Here is a 19,957-nt window from a genome sequence, read left to right as displayed (position 1 = left end):
ACCTTTGTCACCAGGGTTCATTGTGATATCCTGGGAACCCCATTTGTCCCCACGGCCTATTGGGGTACCATGAGGACCCCGTTTGTCACTGGGGCCCATTGTGACATCCCAGGACCCCACTTTGTCCCCAGGGCTTATTGTGACACCATGGGGATCTCCCTTGTCCCCAGGGCCCATTGTGACATCCCAAGACCCCCCTTTGTCCCCAGTGCTATTGTGAAATCCTGGGGACCCCTTTTGTCCCCAGGGCCCATTGTGACACCATGGGGAACCCCTTTGTCACTGGGGGCCATTGTGACGTTCCAGGATTCCACTTTGTCCCCAGGGCTCGTTCTGAACACCTTGGGGACTCCCATTCTCCCCAGGGCCCATTGTGACATCCTGGGGATCCCCCCTTTATCCCCAGTGCCCATTGTGACATTCAGGGCACCCACCATTGTCCTCATGGCCCATTGTGACGTCCCAGGACCCCCCCTTGTCCCCAGGGCCCATTGTGACATCCTCGGCACCCCCTTGTTCCCAGGGCCCATTGTGACATTCAGGGGACCCCTCTTTGTCCCCAGGGCCCATTGTGACATCCTGGGGACCCCTCCTTGTCCCCAGGGCCCATTGTGACGTCCCAGGACCCCCCATTGTCCCCAAGGCCCATTGTGACATTCAGGGGCCCCCGTTTGTCACTGGGGCCCATTGTGACATCCCAGGACCCCACATTGTCCCCAGGGCCCATTGTGACTTTCAGGGGACCCCACTTGTCCCCAGGACCCATTGTGACACTATAGGGACCCCCCTTGTGCCCAGTGACCATTGTGACACCGTGGGTACCACCCTTGTCCGCAGGGCCCATTGTGACATCCTGGGGACCCCCCCTTGTCCCCAGGGCCCATTGTGACATCCTGGGAATCACTCCTTGTCCCCAGGGCCCATTGTGACGTCCCAGGACCCCCGTTTTCTCCAGGGCACATTGTGACATCCTTGGCACCCCCTTGTCCCCAGGGCCCATTGTGACATTCAGGGGACCCCTCTTTGTCCCATGGGCCCATTGTGACATCCTGGGCACCCCCCCTTGTCCCCAGGGCCCATTGTGACGCCCCAGGACCCGCCATTGTCCCCAGGGCCCTGTGTGACATCCTGGGGTGCCCTCCTTGTCCCCAGGGCCCATTGTGACGTCCCAGGACCCCCCATTGTCCCCGGGGCCCATTGTGACATTCAGGGAACCCCTTTGTCACTGGGGCCCTTTCTGACATCCCAGGACCCCACATTGTCCCCAGGACCTATTGTGACATCCTGGGGACCCCACTTGTCCCCAGGACCCATTGTCAGACTATGGGGACCCCCCCTTGTACCCAGGGCCCATTGTGACACTGTGGGTACCACCCTTGTCCGCAGGGCTCATTGTGACATCCCAGGACCCCCTATTGTCCCCAGGGCCCATTGTGACATCCTGGGGACGCCCTTTGTCCCCAGGGCCCATTTTGACACCGTTGACACCCCCCTTTGTCCCCAGATCCCATTGTGACATCCAGGGGACCCCCTTTGTCCCCAAGGCCCATTGTGGCACCATGAGGACCCTCTTTGTCACTGGGGCCCATTGTGACATCCCAGGACCCCCCCTGGTCCCCAGGGCCCATTGTGACATCCCGGGGACCCCGCTTGTCCTCATGGTCCATTGTGACAGCCCAGGACCTTACTTTGTCCCCAGGGCCCATTGCGATATCTGGGGGACCCCGTTGTCCCCAGGGCCCATTGTGACATCCTGGGCACCCCCTTTGTCCCCAAGGCCCATTGTGACATCCCAGGACCCCCCATTGTTTCCAGGGCCCATTGTGACATCCTGCGGACCCCCCTTTGTCCCCAGGGCCCATTGTGACATCCTGGGGTCCCCCCTTTGTCCCCAGGGCCCATTGAAATGTCCCAGGACAACCCTTTGTCACCAGGGTTCATTGTGACATCCTGGGAACCCCATTTGTCCCCACGGCCAATTGGGGTACCATGAGGACCCCGTTTGTCACTGGGGCCCATTGTGACATCCCAGGACCCCACTTTGTCCCCAGGGCTTATTGTGACACCATGGGGATCTCCCTTGTCCCCAGGGCCCATTGTGACATCCCAAGACCCCCCTTTGTCCCCAGTGCTATTGTGAAATCCTGGGGACCCCTTTTGTCCCCAGGGCCAATTGTGACACCATGGGGAACCCCTTTGTCACTGGGGGCCATTGTGATGTTCCAGGATTCCACTTTGTCCCCAGGGCTCGTTCTGAACACCTTGGGGACTCCCATTGTCCCCAGGGCCCGTTGTGACATCCTGGGGATCCCCCCTTTATCCCCAGTGCCCATTGTGACATCCTGCAGACCCCCCTTTGTCCCCAGGGCCCATTGTGACATTCAGGGCACCCACCATTGTCCTCATGGCCCATTGTGACGTCCCAGGACCCCCCGTTGTCCCCAGGGCCCATTGTGACATCCTCGGCACCCCCTTGTTCCCAGGGCCCATTGTGACATTCAGGGGACCCCTCTTTGTCCCCAGGGCCCATTGTGACATCCTGGGGACCCCTCCTTGTCCCCAGGGCCCATTGTGACGTCCCAGGACCCGCCATTGTTTCCAGGGCCCATTGTGACATCCTGGGGATCCCTCCTTGTCCCCAGGGCCCATTGTGACGTCCCAGGACCCCCCATTGTCCCCAGGGCCCATTGTGACATTCAGGGGCCCCCGTTTGTCATTGGGGCCCATTCTGAGATCCCAGGACCCCACATTGTCCCCAGGGCCTATTGTGACTTTCAGGGGACCCCACTTGTCCCCAGGAGCCATTGTGACACTATAGGGACCCCCCTTGTGCCCAGGGCCCATTGTGACACCGTGGGTACCACCCTTGTCCGCAGGGCCCATTGTGACATTTTGGGAATCCCTCCTTGACCCAGGGCCCATTGTGACGTCGCAGGACCCCCATTGTCCCCAGGACCCATTGTGACATTCAGGGGACCCCCTTTGTCACTGGGGCCCACTGTGAAATCCCAGGACCCCACATTGTCCCCAGGGCCCATTGTGACATCCTGGGGACCCCCCCTTTGTCCCCAGTGCCCATTGTGACATCCTGCGGACCCCCCTTTGTCCCCAGGGCCCATTTTGACATTCAGGGGACCCACCATTGTCCTCAGGGCCCATTGTGAGATCCCAGGACCCCCCATTGTCCCCAGGGCCCATTGTGACATCCTCGGCACCCCCTTGTCCCCAGGGTCCATTGTGACACTATGGGGACCCCCCCTTGTGCCCAGGGCCCATTGTGACACCGTGGGTACCACCCTTGTCTGCAGGGCTCATTGTGACATCCCAGGACCCCCCATTGTCCCCAGGGCCCATTGTGACATTCAGGGGACCCCCCTTGTCCCCAGGGCCCATTCTGATACCGTGGGGACCCCCTTTGTCCCCAGGGCCCATTGTGACATGCTGGGGACGCTCTTTGTCCCCAGGGCCCATTGTGACATCCTGGGGACCCTCCTTGTCCCCAGAGCCCATTGTGACATCCAAGGGACCCCCTTTGTCCCCAGGGCCCATTGTGGCACCATAGGGACCCCCTTTGTCACTGGGGCCCATTGTGACATCCCAGGACCCCCCCTGGTCCCCAGGGCCCATTGTGACATCTTGGGGACCCCCTTTGTCCCAAGACTTCATTGTGACATCCTGGGGACCCCCCTTGTCCTCAGGGTCCAATGTCACATCCTGGGGACCCTCCTTGTCCCCAGTACCCATTGTGACATCCAGGGGACCCCCTTTGTCCCCAGGGCCCATTGTGGCACCATAGGGACCCCCTTTGTCACTGGGGCCCATTGTGACATCCCAGGACCCCCCCTGGTCCCCAGGTCCCATTGTGACATCCTGGGGACCCCCTTTGTCCCAAGACTTCATTGTGACATCCTGGGGACCCCCCTTGTCCTCTGGGTCCATTGTGACAGCCCAGGACGTTACATTGTCCCCAGGGCCCATTGTGATATCTGGGGGACCCCCTTGTTCCCAAGGCCCATTGTGACATCCTGGGGACCCCCCCTTGTCCCCAGGGCCCATTGTGACATCCCAGGACCCCCCATTGTCCCCAGGGCCCATTGTGACATCCTCGGTACCCCCTTCTCCACAGGGCCCATTGTGACATCCTGGGGACACCCCTTGTCCCCAGGGTCCATTGTGACGTCCCAGGACCCCCCATTGTCCCCAGGGCCCATTGTGACGTCCCAGGACCCCCCATTGTCCCCAGGGCCCATTGTGACATCCTCTGCACCCCCTTGTCCCCAGGGCCCATTGTGACATTCCCAGGACCCCTCTTTGTCCCCAGGGCTCATTGTGACATCCTGGGGACCCCCCCTTGTCCCCAGGACCCATTGTGACGTCCCAGGAACCCCCATTGTCCGCAGGGCCCATTGTGACATCCTGGGGATCCCTCCTTGTCCCCAGGGCCCATTGTGACGTCCCAGGACCCCCCATTGTCCCCAGGACCTATTGTGACATTCAGGGTACCCCCTTTGTCACTGAGGCCCATTGTGACACCATGGAGACCCCCGCTTGTCCTCAGGGTCCATTGTGACATCCTGGGCACCCCCCATTTTCCCCAGGACCCATTGTGACATCCTGGCCACCCCCTTGCTCCCAGGGCCCGTTGTGGCACCACGGGGACACCCTCTTTGTCCCCAGGGCCCATTTTGACATCCCAGGACCCCCCTTTGTCCTCAGGGCCCATTGTAGCACCATGGGGACCCCCTTTGACCCCAGGACCCATTGTGGCACCATGGCAACCCCTTTTGTCCCCAGGGCCCATTGTGACATTCTTGGACCAAACTTTGTCCCCAGGGCCTATTGTGACACCATGGGGACCCCTCCTTGTCACTGGGGACCCATTGTGACACCATGGGGACCCCCCCTTGTCCTCAGGACTCATTCTGACATCCTGGACACCCCCCATTGTCCCCAGGGCCCATTGTGACGTCCCAGGAGCCCCCCCTTGTGCCCAGGGCCCATTGTGACACCGTGGGTACCACCCTTGTCTGCAGGGCTCATTGAGACATCCCAGGATCCCCCATTGTCCCCAGGGCCCATTGTAACATCCTGGGGACCCCCCCTTGTCCCCAGGGCCCATTGTGACATCCTGGGAATCCCTCCTTGTCCCCAGGGCCCATTTTGACATCCTGGGTACCCCCCCTTGTCCCCAGGGCCCATTGTGACGTCCCAGGACCCCCCATTGTCCCCAGGGCCCATTGTTATATGCTGGGGAGCCCTCTTTGTCCCCAGTGCCCATTGTGAAATTCAGGGGACCCCAACTTGCCCCCAGGGCCCATTCTGACATCCTGGGGACACTCTTTGTCCCCAGGGCCCATTGTGACATCCCAGGACCGCCTGTTGTCCCCAGGGCCCATTGTGACATCCTGGGGACCCCATTGTCACCAGAGCCCATTGTGATATCCTGGCGATCACCCTTTGTCCCCAGGGCCCATTGTGACATCCCAGGACCCTTTTTGTCCCTGTCGAGGTTTAAGATTGCGGGGTGACAATCAAACCCTGCCAGATGTGTTGTCAACCTCCTCTCCCCCCCCAATTCCCCCTTTTTCCCCTCCCTCTCCCCCTTCCCACTCAGCACAGGCGATTGGGAGGGGAAGAAGCACAGAGGGAAGAGAGTTGGAAAAGTTAAAGATGTTTTACTGATGCTACTGATAAGAATAGAGAAAATAATACAAATATACAAAACCAATCTTGTAAGTCTGAGCAACTGCAGGGCAGGCACCCAAAGTCCTGGATTAGACTCTGTAGCCAACCGGAGCTGGATTCAGTCTGTCACTGGCCTCAGTTCGCAGGGACGACCAGCAAGGTCCTCTCCTAATGTCGGCCATGAGGAAAAAAGGGCCGAGATCCTCGTGATCTCCTGCTTTTATATGAAGTATTCACGTGAACGGAATGTTATACACAGTTGTCACCGGTTTCTTATTGCCCCTCTCGCGAGATGTGCATCCGTGCTTATCAATAAGTTTTCATTCCATTGCTGGGTTTGCCAAAACATGTGTCCGGTTCTCCAGGAAAATCCAGCTGATATGAAGCTTGAGCTGACAGGCAAATTCACTAAAAGAGAAACTTGTTTTTTAACAAAACCAGGACATTCCACCCCTTATAATATGACATTCACTGAATACTTAAACCTTATCAATACAATCTATCAATACAATCTAATTAATCACTACTATATATATATATATATATACATATGTACATATATACACAGGAGTAATTAATCAGTGGACCATCCTTTGAAAAGTTCATTAAGTTCATTTTGTCACCACAGTCTCCCAGGGCAGGAAAACTGGTCCAAGTGCATCTCATGACCCCTGTTGGTGGGTTAAGGACACCAACTTCCAAGAAGGTGTCGGGCGCCACTCGAAGAAGCCAGCGCTGGTTTCATCACCATTGTCTTGATCTGAAAGACACTTATTAAACATTGTTAGTGCGGCAATTCACATCATACAGTTCAGCATTGCATATTTTCACCTAAAATCAAATCCACTTGAGGTACACACCGAACTTCTCCATCCTTAAGCATCAATCACCAGGTGCTGCCAGGTCCCTGGGCAAAAACAATCCCACGAATAGGTTTGCCTGTGCCTGAGGCAGGAGTAACCCAGACTGCCTTTCCTATGATATTTTTCATGTGTACTACAGGACTTTATCTCCTTCTACAGTCCGTAGAATTTCTGATTGGGCAGGCCCGGCTCGATTGGTTGATCCCCTGGTGTTGACCAACCAAGTGGCTTTTGCTAAATGTGAATCCCAGTTTTTAAAGGTTCCACCACCAAGTGCCTTTAGTGTAGTTTTTAACAAACCATTGTACCTTTCAATTTTCCCAGAGGCTGGTGCATGATATGGAATATGATATACCCACTCAATACCATGTTCTTTGGCCCAATTGTCTATAATACTGTTTTTGAAATGAGTACCATTGTCTGATTCAATTCTTTTTGGCGTACCATGCCGCCAAAGGACTTGCTTCTCAAGGCCCAAGATGGTATTTCAGGCTGTAGCATGAGGTACGGCAGATGTTTCCAACCATCCAATGGTTGCTTCCACCATTGTAAGTACATAACGCTTACCTTGACGTGTTTGTGGAAGTGTAGTATAATCAATCTGCCAAGCTTCTCCATACTTACACTTTAACCATCGCCCCCCATACCATACAGGTTTTAACCATTTTGCTTGTTTGATTTTGGCGCAAGTTTCACATTCATGAATAACCTGTGAAACAGTGTTCATAGTTAAATCCACCCCTCGATCACGAGCCCATTTGTATGTTGCATCTCTACCTTGATGCCCTGAAGCATCATGGGCCCACCGAGCTAGGAAAAGTTCACCTTTATGTTGCCAGTCCAAGTCCACCTCAGCTACTTGAATCTTAGCAGCTTGATCTGCTTGTTGGTTGTTTAGATGTTCCTCGGTGGCTCGACTTTTAGGCACATGAGCATCTACATGACGAACTTTCACAGGCAGGCTCTCTAGCCGAGCAGCAATGTCTTGCCACAGTGTGGCAGCCCAAATGGTTTCACCTCTGCGCTGCCAGTTGCTTTTCTTCCATTGCTGTAGCCACCCCCACAAGGCATTTGCTACCATCCATGAGTCAGTATAGAGATAAAGTATTGGCCACTTCTCTCGTTCAGCAATGTCCAAAGCCAGCTGGATGGCTTTCACTTCTGCAAACTGACTGGATTCACCTTGTCCTTCAGTGGCTTCTGTAACTTGTCGTGTGGGACTCCACACAGCAGCTTTCACCTTCGATGTTTTCCTACAGACGACAGGATCCACCTGTGAACAGTGCACACTGCTTATCAGTCTCTGAAAGCGTATTATATGGTGGTGATTCTTCAGCACGTTTTACTTCCTCCTCGTCTGGAGACATCCCAAAGTCTTTGCTTTCTGGCCAGTCTGTAATCACTTCTAATATCCCTGGACGGTTGGGACTTCCAATTCGAGCTCATTGTGTGATCAGTGCAATCCATTTACTCCATGTAACTTCGGTTGCATGATGTGGAGAGGGAACCGTCCCGTTGAACACCCAGCTCAGCACCGGCAGTCGAGGTGCAGGAGGAGCTGTGCTTCAGTGCCCATCACTTCTGAAGCAGCTCGAACTCCTTCATATGCTGCCAGTATCTCCTTTTCAGTTGGAGTACAGTTGGCCTCAGATCCTTTGTATCCTCGACTCCAAAAACCTAGGGGTCGACCTCGGGTTTCTCCTGGTGCTTTCTGCCAGAGGCTCCAGGTAAGTCCATTATCTCCGGCTGCGATGTAGAGCACATTTTTAACATCTAGTCCAGTTTGGACTGGTCCAAGGGCCACCGCATGAGTTATCTCACGCTTAATTTGTTCAAAGGCTTGTCGTTGTTCAGGGCCCCACTCAAATTGGTTCTTTTTACGAGTCACTCGATAGAGAGGCTCACAATGTGGCTGTAGTCAGGAATATGCATTCTCCAAAAACCTACAACGCCCAAGAAAGTCTGTGTCTCCTTTTTATTAGTAGGTGGAGACATTGCTGCAATTTTGTTGATCACATCCATTGGGATCTGACGACGGCCATCTTGCCATTTTATTCCTAAAAACTGGATCTCTCGTGCAGGTCCCTTGACCTTGCTTCGTTTTATGGCAAAACCAGCATCCAAAAGAATATTAATTATTCTCTCACCTTTCTCGAAGACTTCTTCCGCTGTGTCGCCCCATACGATGATGTCATCAATATATTGCAAGTGTTCTGGAGCTTCACCTTGCTCCAGCGTGGTCTGGATCAGTCCATGGCAGATGATAGGACTGTGTTTCCACCCCTGGGGCAAGCGATTCCATGTATACTGGATGCCCCTCCAGGTGAAAGCAAACTGCGGCCTGCACTCTGCTGCTACAGGAATAGAGAAAAATGCATGAGCAATGTCAATTGTAGCATCGCACTTCACTGCCTTTGACTGCAGTTCAAATTGCAGTTCTAGCATGTCAGGCACAGCAGCACTCAGTGGTGGTGTAACTTCATTCAGGCCACGATAGCCTACAGTTAGTCTCCACTCGTTATTAGACTTACACACTGGCCAGACTGGGCTGTTAAAAGGTGAGCGAGTCTTACTGATCACACCCTGGCTTTCCAATTGACGGATCGGCTTCTGGATAGGAATCAAAGAGTCTCGATTGGTGCGATATTGCCGGCGATGCACCGTCGTGGTAGCAATTGGCACCTGCTGATCGTCAACCATCAGCAGTCCTACAACAGAGGGGTCATCTGAAAGACCAGGCAAATCAGACAGCTGTTCAATTTTCTCAGTGTCCACAGCTGCTATACCAAATGCCCACCTATACCCTTTTGCGTCCTTAAAATACCCTCTCCTGAGGTGGTCTATACCAAGGATGCACGGAGCATCTGGACCAGTCACAATGGGATGCTTTTGCCAGTTTTTTCTAGTTAGGCTCATTTCAGCCTCTACAACAGTCAGCTCCTGGGATCCCCCAGGAGCTGCAACAATATTGATGGATTGCGTTCCTTTATAGTTAGAAGGAATTATTGTGCACTGAGCACCAGTGTCCACTAAAGCTTTGTACTCCTGGGGTTGTGTTGTACCAGGTCATAGTATTTGTACAGTCCAATAAACTCTGTTATCCCTTTCCTCCACCTGGTTGGAGGCAGGGCACCTCTAATTCCTGTTTTGCACAGTCTCTGAGTGTGAATTAGAGGTTCCTTCAAGAGCATCAGAATCTCTTCTGCTCCTTTTGTAAACTGGAGCAGCCACCTTCCTAGGAGTTTTTCCTTTTATCTCACGTACTCGTTCTTGAAGTTCTGAGGTAGGCCTTCCATGCCACTTATTCATGTTTTCTCCCTGCTCATGTAGGAAGAACCACAGTGAACCTCTTTTTGTGGGCTGTCTCTGCCCTCTCTCTCGAGATTGGAAACGCCTTCTCCTAACAGCTGAAACATAGGTTTGTGCAGGTCGTGAACGGTACGAGTGTGCTCTGAGCTCTTTGATTTCTTGTAACAGCTTTTCAAACTGGTCATCAGATTTTTCACACAGTTTCTCCACAGTGGAGACACAAGCCCGTAGAGAACCAGCAAGGCTGTCCTCAAAGTACCGGAGCTGCTCAATCACTTCATTAATTTCTTGTACACCTCTAGCTGACCAGACCATTCCTGCCAATGACTTAGCATATGCAGGTGGTGCACTTTGTACAAATCTGCACCACATAGATTTTGTACAATTGATTCTATCTGGGTCTGTCCCCTCTTGGCTGTTTGGTCCTAGATAGATGATCTCTCACACAGCTAATTCTCTCAGGAACTGGATACCTCTCTCCATAGTATTCCATTTCCCTAACTTGGATATACAATCTTCCTTGTAGGGAAATCTGACTTTCATAGCTGCAGGAGTCGGGTCCAGAGAGTAGTGGCATTAGACTCTCTTGAAATTACCCTATCAATGGTGGAATCTTTTGACAGAGATCCCAGCTGCCTGGATTCACCACCTTCTAATTCAATTGTTTCTGCCCCATTGTCCCAGCATCGCAGCAGCCAGGTTAAAATATTCTCGCCTTCACGACGACTGAAGTCTTTTCGCAGATCTCTCAGCTCACCTGGAGAAAAGGACCGAGTGGTGGTCACTTCATCTCCACCCTGTCCTGATGATGCCTCTTGGGTTGATGTTGGCCCTGTGCCATCACCTGCTGCACAGGTAGTCTTTCTAGTGACTTTCTTACAACCAGCAACTGATGCTGATATGGGTTCACCATCATTTGATTCATTTTCAGAGTCTGAATGACTGTCACAGTGATTGCTGTGGTTACAGCAGCAACAGTGCCCAGTGTGTGAAAACGGGGGGGCTGCCTTGTTAGCCTTTGAGGCTGGAGAGGTAACGTTATCTGCAGCGACCTTGGCAGAGGAGCAATGCGGAGGAGCTGTAGCTTCAGCCTGTGAAGCCGCGGTTGTGGGGGCAGTGGCTGCAGCAGCAGCTTTGGCTGTTTTGCCTTTTCTCGAGCGGCCAGGAGTGCTTTTTGCTAAAGCTTCCGAAGACGCACCGCAAATCTCAGGACTAAAAAGAGACACAAACCTCCTATTGAACCTCATTTCTCTTAACAGTAACACAAACTGACACACATTCAGCAAACCAGATAACACCATCACAGTTCTATCAAAGCTCCAAGGATATTCAAAGTTCTCTAAAACATTTGCAAACTGTCCTAGCGAAAACACAAAAGTATTGTTAGTCAGCCTTTCTAAAGATTCGCTTGACCAATTAGCAAATATAGAGCCATTCTGCTCTTTAATCTCTCCTGGAGGTTTTTCAAGGTAAAGCAGAAGCGAGTAGAAATTCATTAGCGGCTGCAGTATAATGAAATAAACCAGTGCCATACCACACAGTATCATCATGACCACTGTCCAGTTTCTTGTTATATAATGAATACTTCGATTCAGAAAGAAACACCAACACAGATATGGGATCAGCGAGCACAATGTAGAAAATAACTGATACAACTCATGCCACAACATCTTTAAGTCAATGTAATTCATTTTGCCTTAATAACACTAAATAATATCCGAAGCAAACAGACGCACGAGTATCACAACTCTATGAGTTGGCATGGTGCCAAGAAAATTGAAAGGTACGTCAGAGCAGTAGAAAAGTCAAAAATCTCCAAATTTACCCCTTTCTCTTGCCCCACGTTGGGCGCCAATTATCTGTCGAGGGTTAGGATTGCGGGGTGACAATCAAACCCTGGCAGATGTATTGTTAACCTCCTCTCCCCCCCACTTCCCGATTTTGCCCCTCCCTCTCCCCCCTTCCCACTCAGGACAGGCAATTGGGAGGGAAAGAAGGACAGAGAGAAGAGAGTTGGAAAAGTTAAAGATGTTTTACTGATGCTACTAATACGAATAGAGAAAATAATACAAAATATACAAAACCAATCTTGTAAGTCTCAGCAACTGCAGAGCCAGCACCCAAAGTCCTGTATTAGGCTCTGTAGCCAACCGGATCTGGATTCAGTCTGTCACTGGCCTCAGTTCGCAGGGACGACCAGCAAGGTCCTCTCCTAATGTCAGCCATGAGGAAAAAGGAAAAAAGGAATGAGATCCTCGTGATCTCCCACTTTTATATGAAGTATTCACGTGAATGGAATGTTATACACCGTTGGTCAGTCTCTCGATCATCAGTTTTCTCGTTGCCCCTCTCGCGAGATGTCCATCCGTGCTTATCAATAAGTTTGCATTCCATTGCTAGGTTTAACCAAAACATGTGTTGGGTTCTCCAGGAAAATGCAGCTAACATGAAGGCTTTAGCTGACAGGCAAATTCACTAAAAGAGAAACTTGTTTTTAACAAAACCAGGACACAGCCTCTCTCACTAACCCCTCGTCTGGCTGCATGTCTCTTCTTTCCTCTCTCCTTTTCTCAAACTCTCCTGCTTCCTGGCTCTTGTCTTTCAATTCCTCCATTTCAGTCCTGCAACCCAGCACTAGCTTTTCCTCTTCCCAACCTTTGTCCTGCTCCCTTAAACAGATATCCACAAAGAAAACAGGTTAATGAGGAAAGCATCTTGTGGACTTCAGCAAGTTTTCTGACCTGTGTGTTATCAGGTAACTCTCTCAGCCTGTTGAAGTTCAAACTGTTCACCTGTAGAACTGTCTGAAATGATCTAATGATCTCTTGTTGAGATTTATTTTTGTCCTTTTCTTCTGGCCTTAAAACCAACATTAGTTGCAACAAGGTGTTATATTTCGAGATTCTATTCTCCAAACACTTTTCCCAGTCATTTAACTTATACAGCAGCCAACACTAATTTCAGTATTTAACGAGATCATATTTTCTCCTATTTCCAAGTGCTTTCCTATGTTCTAAAACACCTCCCAGTACCGATGACTTAGGAACACGACTGGAAACAGTCATTTCTGACCCCATCTCGTAAGTAAACCCCTTGAGAAGAGGGAGCGGGGAGGGGAAGCACAGGGCTGCTGGCAGCGCGAGCGGGAAAAGTGGGGAGAAGGTTTTACGGCGCACTTAAAAACAACCAGTAAAACAATTAACTCACATTCCTGACAAGCTGCTGGATTTGCAGAGAAGCAACACACAGAAGCACATAATATGTACTGTAAAACTCGCAGATAACACGTTGATAGCAAGCATTAGCATTCTCTACTGCAAATTTCAACACCAGTGCTTCCTTATCTTCTAAGTTTTCAACCTGCTTATTGATGGCCTCTTGAAGATGGTCAGTCAATTGCATGTAATTCTCACTGGGACCCTGATAATAGTTGTAAATAATTTGGCTGCTTTGTTGGTTTCAGATACCTCTACTATAGCTTGATAGGCAAGGTCTGCTGACTGCCTCAAGATTTCAGAAGCTCATAGCGCCTGTAATTGTGGTGTGTCAATTAGTGTCTGTTCTAGGAGCTGGGGGATACCTGCCCCTTTCAACGAGTCCTCGTCATTCTGTCCTAAATGATCTAGAGCTGTTACATTGCACAGGTCTAATTTTGCTTGAGTCTTTCATGGTCTTACCTGATCTCGGGCAACCCGTACACATACTCTTTTTCCTGTTAACTTTTGAAGAAAATGCTGCAAACCCCCATCCCCATCCGAGTCATCAGATAACACGGACTTGAACGGTGCTGGAGAATCACTGGTAACAAGGGGTTCGGAACAGTGCACATTCTCGCCAATACTTTCTAGCATCATAATTATTCGTATAACCTGAGTCCCCAGGTGCACTCCCCTTCCCATCACGATCAGCGGGTATGTTCAGCCAGAGGCCGACAGAAGGGAGCATCAGAGGGTGAAATGTCCTGTGGAAGGAGCAGAAAGTTACCATCCTCTGTAGGTTTCTCCCCACCTGGCCCATGAATACCTCTGCTTTATTTTGGGCAATGGACCTTGTTCAAATGCCTTGTTCTGGGGAAAAAATAAAATGAGTGTTTTTAAAAAGAGCTATTTTTTTTAGCGAATGACAGACTTCAGTGCCACACAGGGAACCATGGGCAGTGCAGTGATCAAACATCCCTGAGGATGTACCTCAGCTTCAGTGTCTTTGCATCTGGTGTTTGGGGAGAGAAGGAGCAAACTCAGGTCCTGAGCTCTGAGACCATGGGACGTGGATGGGGGGGAGTGCAGAAATACCTGCCCAAGACAGCAGAGAGCACAGGGCACTGGGGCTGGATTTTAGCAGAGGAAAAATGGGGAAAAACCAGAGGAAGGGAAAGAAATCTGCATTTGTTCAGATTTCCTTCAGTGCTGAAGGGTCCTGGTGCTGGACACAGTGGTCAGTCCCCCTCGCCGGTGAGCGGGCATCACCCGCTTCGGTTGCCAAGGAACCACCGGAGCATAATGCAGCTGCTCCTGGCAACCATTCCACACCAGCTGGGCACCAGCAGCTGGTGGCTACAGGCAGGACCGAGGCGAGGAAGGTCCTGGGAAAGCAGAGGGAAGAGGCACCCAGGGGCTCATCCCCTGCCTGGCTGTCTCTCCCAGGCTTGCAGAGCAGTTCCTGGGTGACCCGGTAGAGCAGCAGTGCCAGGAGGACCTGGGCTTTCTGGGCCCTGCTGGTGGCTGAAGCGATGACCGCCAAAGATGAGGAGGACCTGCCGGCCTATTTCCTCAAGCAGTACAGGCAGAACCTCCTGCCCTTGCTCAGGTGAGGGGACTCCTCCACCCACCTCCATGCCCTCCATCCTCTTCTCCTGTTTCCTCCATCCCTCCTTCCCCCACGATGGCAAACTCCCCGATCTCCACCGCTTCAGTCTCCTCTCCTCCCTCCCTTGCCCAGCCCTGTTCCTCCCTGTGACCCCCCTTGCTTTGTCAGAGGGTTCCGTGCTGGGGATGCCGTGCTGCCAGACGGGATCTGAGATGGTGCTGGGTTGCTCTGGCCTGTCATCCCACTCTGGACACAGTCCAGCACCCTGCCCAGGCACCAGACCCAGCGTGTAACCTTGATGGAAACTTGTGTGGCAGGAAACACAGGCTGACAGAGGAGGGCTCCCTGTCTCCATTTGTTCACCTCCAGGAGAAGAGGAAAGAAGCCAAACAGGTGCAAAAGGCTCTGGAAGAGAAGCGAGAGGTGAGAAAGATGGGAGGGTGCTGGGGCATGGTAGGGGTGTTGTGTTTTGTTGGAGGGCAGCAACGGGCAGGTGAGTGGCTCCGGGTGCGGGCGGCCACGTCACGCTCACTCTGGTGCTGCCAGGCCTTCAAGGAGAAGATGGCTGACATAGCCCGCCGGTGGAGGGAACTCCATGCCAAGAAGGACCAGCTGAAAAGCTACATGGAGAAATCTATGAGGAGGTTAAAGGTACGCCTGCTCCTGATCAGCTCCGCGGACGTGACCCTGAGCCACAGCGCCACCTTCTCACCTCCCCTGGGGAGACAGTCTTGGGCCAGCACTTCTGTCCAAGCCTCCCTTGAGCCTGGCGGGGTGAGGAACAGGACTGGCAGGGCATGGGGGTTTGTACTGCAGATGGGGAAAGCCCTGATAGCGCTTGGGCAGCAGGGAGCTTGTCCAGGACCAGTGTGATCTCCTGAGGGCCCCAAACATCCCCCAAGAAGGATCTCAGCCTGTCCCCACTGTTGACACCCAGGTGACTCCCAAGGGCAGATCCCAGTAGGTCTGAAAAGCAGAGTTCTGTCCCAGGTGCCTGTCTCCAAGAGCCAAGGGTCAGTGCAAGAGGGGTGGCCATGTGTTGTGGGAGCGAAATTTAGGGTTCTGCTTACTGCAGAACAATGCTTAGATGTCTCAAAGAGAAGTGCGACGTGGAAGAGTTCGGTGGCAGGTTCACTCTGTTATTCACTGCGTGGGGGAAATATGTCAAGCCGAACACTGCTGACCTTCTCTCCAGGAGCCTGCACCCTGATAACCGTTCACTCTGGAGTCTGTGTCTCGAGCTCCAGAGGTGAACTTTCAGGCGAGGCCGTATCCGTCACAGTGCGAACTCTCAGGATTCTTCTCTCCCTGAGAACAGTTTGCTGCAGAGTCTGTATTTTGGAGCTCTGGAAGCAAACTCCCAGGGCAGGCCTGTACCACGCCATGTTGAACAGGGAGGGAAGATGTTCCCCAGGGTGCTGCAGCACTGCTCTGTCCCCTGTGAGTGTATCTCCTCCCAGTGCTGCTGGGTGACCCAGCTCCATCTGCCCTTGCCTTCCTTTCCTTCTGTGTGTGTGTGTATTGGTGGGGGAAACATCACTAGGAAGATGATCAGCTGCGAGTCCAAGCTCTGAAGAAAGCCGTGAGAGAAAGAGAGGAGAAAACACAAAAGGAGATGGAGCTTTTGAGGGCTAAGAAGAAACTCAAAGCCCTGAAAAAGGAACACCAGAAGCTCAGCAGCCAAGTGCAGAAGCACTCCATCTTCAAAAACTACCTGGAGGATGTGGTGAAGATCTCCCCACAGGTGAGTTTGGACATGAGAGACAGATCATGGCCTCAGGGAGGGCTGTATGTGGATGTTAAACCTGGAGGAGATAAGGCAAGTCCAGGGAAATCATGACACTTGGTCAAACCCAGAGACCTCAGGTGGGATGGGAGGAGGTTCCCTGCAAGCCAGGTGAGCCAAGGGGACCAGAGTGAGGGGAGGAAAAGCAGAAAAGGAGATGAAGGCTTGAGAAAACCCAAGAAAAAGTGTTAGAAGGGGGAACAGCACAGAGCTGAGGGGCATGGGGACCCCTTTGTGTCACTGTTTCACGTGACATGGATGGTTTGGGAGAAGGGCCAAGCTGCCCAAGAATGGGAGCCCAGGCAGCTGTCGGGAAAGCTGAGCCTTCTCTCAAGGGTGTGCGGGCGTCCCTCCCTGCATCGCTTGCACTCCTGCGGCCCGGCTGCCCCACTCCCATGGCTGGGTGACTTGGCCCTGGCAGCTGCACTTGTGCTTTGTTTCCTATCAGAGCACTGGGGGGTGGTACAACATCTCCCCTTGCTGCTGGCAGTGGCAGCTCTGGGACCAGCACAATGGGGCCATCAAACAGGGAATGTGGCGACGCTCACAAACCAACTGGGGCAGCAGGATCGCCAAGAGGGGAAATCTTTCAGCTGGGGGAGGTGTTGTCCCTGGTCAGGACAGGGTGCCAAACAGCACGAGACTTGCAGTCATGAGGGGAGGGCAGGGGCATTACTAAACCCAGGATCCTTGTGCTGCAGTTTGAGGACATCCAGGACGTCATTTCCCGCTACAAGCTGCTGGTGAGGACGCGCAAGGACCTGCAGCAGTCCCAAGAGAAGGACAGGGAAATGATGGAGCAAGCCAAGGTGCTCCTGGATCAGTACGAGGCAGAGAAAGCAGCTGAGATCCTGCAGTGCCGAAATGAGCTGGAGCAGCTCCAGCGACGTTTTGTGCAGGCTCAAAGTGATGTCCGCTTCTGGGTGAGGAACTGCGGGATGGGCAGGGGAAGATCTCCAAGGCCTGGCTGGGTGAAGCCACAGGGTCATGGCAAGGCACAGTGGCAGACTTTGTAATTAGAGGAGATGCCTCATTTCATCCCTGCAGCAGGGGGTGCAGAATGACAAATGACAGACCAGGTCTGGAGCAGGTTATGTCAGGGCTTAAAACAAGGCCCTCACAAAACCGCCAGGATCTTTCCCTTCTTGTTTGAACTCACAGTCAAAAGAGATCTGCTACCCAGTCCTTGGGGAGGTTTGCCTCGGCACAGACCCCAAGCTTGCTCCATCACACGCCTGTTGGGTTTGTGTAGCCTGGTCAGACTCATTTCCATTCACCATTCCTTGCAGTATCATCCCTGTCATCGGGCTTCAGTGTGGACCATCTCGTGGTCTCCACTGTTCATGGCTCGGGCCTCAGAGTGAAGCTGGTGTTGCTGATTTTTTTATTTGTTTTCATCCTTTGCACAGCATCTGCACACCAGGGCTCACCCCTTCTCCTCCCTCCTTCCCAGTCCAACAATGACCCAACTGGTGGTCATCTGGGCTGTACCAAGGCACATGAATGTGTAGAAACGCGCGCAGCTCTGCTGGCCTCTGTTCCCTTTGCATCACTCTGAGGGGGCCTTGCCAAATTCCCTTCCTGGATACTCCAGGCTGCAGGAGTTGAGTCCCACCAGGCAAAGCTGGAAAGCGCGTGGTCTGGGCAGGTGGTGGTGGGATGCGCTGCCCCCAGGGTGTCAACTATTGGGGTATCTGGAGGACCCACTAGAAGGAGGGGTGCAGGAGCTGGCAGAGAGATGGGGCTGCTCAAGGAGCAGCTGTGGTAGTTCCTGGATCTGCTTCCACCACACCAAGCTGAACCAGCTCCAGCATAGCCCTGGGTGAGGACAGGTTCTTCCTAGCAAAACAAAGGAGTGCGGAAGCCAGGCTCTCCAGCACTGAAGCAGCATCTTTGCTGGGACATATCACCATGCTGTGTGTCTCTCCTTCTCCTCCCCTCCTCAGACTGCTCGCTGGGCCGACATCCAGAACAGGAATGCCAAGAATGCCCTGATGCTGACGACTATGAAGATGGCCGTCCATAACCTCTTCCAGTGCGTGAACACGCAGCTGAAAGCCAAAGTGCATGTGCCGGAGGATGACAGCCTCAGACAGCTGGACATGGTAGAACCAAGCCAGACCCCCTCCCTGCCCAGAAAGAGGAGCAGTAATGACCCTCAGCTGCCCAAAGGGAGGGGAAAGCCCAGAGAAATCAAGGTGCCCAACAGACACTTCCCTTTCCCCCTGGGCTGTCTCTTGGGCATGGGGAATGGGCGGAGGACACCAGGCAAACCTGTCTCGTCCCAGGAGGCAGAGCAGGGGGTGGATGCCTGTTGGGAGCTGGGCAGGCTGGGGCAGGGGGTGCAGATCCACCCATGGCTATAGTCTGGCTTCATTCACCCCTCTGAGTCACCTGTAAAAGCCCATTGTGGTGGTGCAGATCCAGCAGGGCAATTGCCTTCATCCTTTGGTTGGTGAAATTTGCACTCCAAAAGGGCCAATGGGCTCCTCTCTGCCTCCTGTTCCCACCCCTGCTGTGACCTCTACCATCTCTCTTCCCTACCTTAGATTCAGCAGTCTATCCTGGACCTCAAAGGCATCGTTACGGAGGTGAAACGGAAGGGCATGGAGAGCCACCGGCGAGCAGCTAAGCGCGAGCATTAAGGGCAAGAGGAGGACAGAGAGCCCTAGGGATGTTGTGTTACGTCAGTGAAGTTTCAAAACCTTTCTAGCTGTTTTGTCCTGCCCAGTTGTTGAGTCCCTTTCATACTATTAAAATAACCGAAGATTTTGAAGTGTCTCTCCGTTTCCTGGGAGGGTTGGAAGCATCAGAGCATCTTCACCCCAGAGGCCGTGGGGTGCCTTTTCTGGCAGGTGGGATTCTGGTTGCAGGAGACGGTGTCCCAGCAAAGCAGGCAAAATAGGGAGAGCAGGCCGGGACAGGAGTGGAGCTTCAAATAAGGATTAGTACTGGTGTTCACACTGGGACCTTCCAGCCAGACTAAGCTCTGAGATGTTGAAGAGGGACGTCACAGCAGGGGGGCCGGTGCTTTGGAAGAGCTTCAGAGATTTTCCACCACCCCACCCAGCACATCTACAGATGTGGGTTTTGCTGCACAGCCATGTGCTGCGTACTAAAACTCACCTTCCCCCTCAAGATGTTGGGAAGGTGTGGAGAATGGATATAGGTGAAGGATGAACCAGCCAGGGCGGTTGCACCAAGCATTTGGCTGTTCATGGCGAGGGCTGACATGATGAATGCAAAACAAGAGGCCTAAAAATGGCTCTGGAGTCCCACTGTGGAGTTCAGGCTGGGCTCAGAGTCTGTTAGGGAGGACATTTGAATGCACCAAAGACCCAATGACATAAGCTTACAGATTTGTGCATCAAAGAGACCATTGATCACATACTTGCTCCCTTCTCTCCAGTGGTTTTTCCTGTCCTGAGCCCAGAGCAGTGGATTCGGCTAATGCATCCTCCAGGAAAGTCTGAGAACAGAAGGCTGCTATCAGTGAACAAATATATCA

General features: G+C 52.7%; 1 pseudogene; it reads left to right on the top strand.

Moving 5' to 3' along the window:
• The first annotated feature begins 14,689 nt into the window (after positions 1–14,689).
• LOC136116115 (coiled-coil domain-containing protein 42-like) lies at positions 14,690–19,143 on the top strand (annotated as a pseudogene).
• The last annotated feature ends 814 nt before the right edge of the window (positions 19,144–19,957 follow it).

This window comes from Patagioenas fasciata, unplaced genomic scaffold, assembly GCF_037038585.1.
Source record: "Patagioenas fasciata isolate bPatFas1 unplaced genomic scaffold, bPatFas1.hap1 Unplaced_141, whole genome shotgun sequence".
In the NCBI taxonomy this organism is placed as follows: domain Eukaryota; kingdom Metazoa; phylum Chordata; class Aves; order Columbiformes; family Columbidae; genus Patagioenas; species Patagioenas fasciata.
This window is presented reverse-complemented; position numbering and strand designations above follow the sequence as displayed.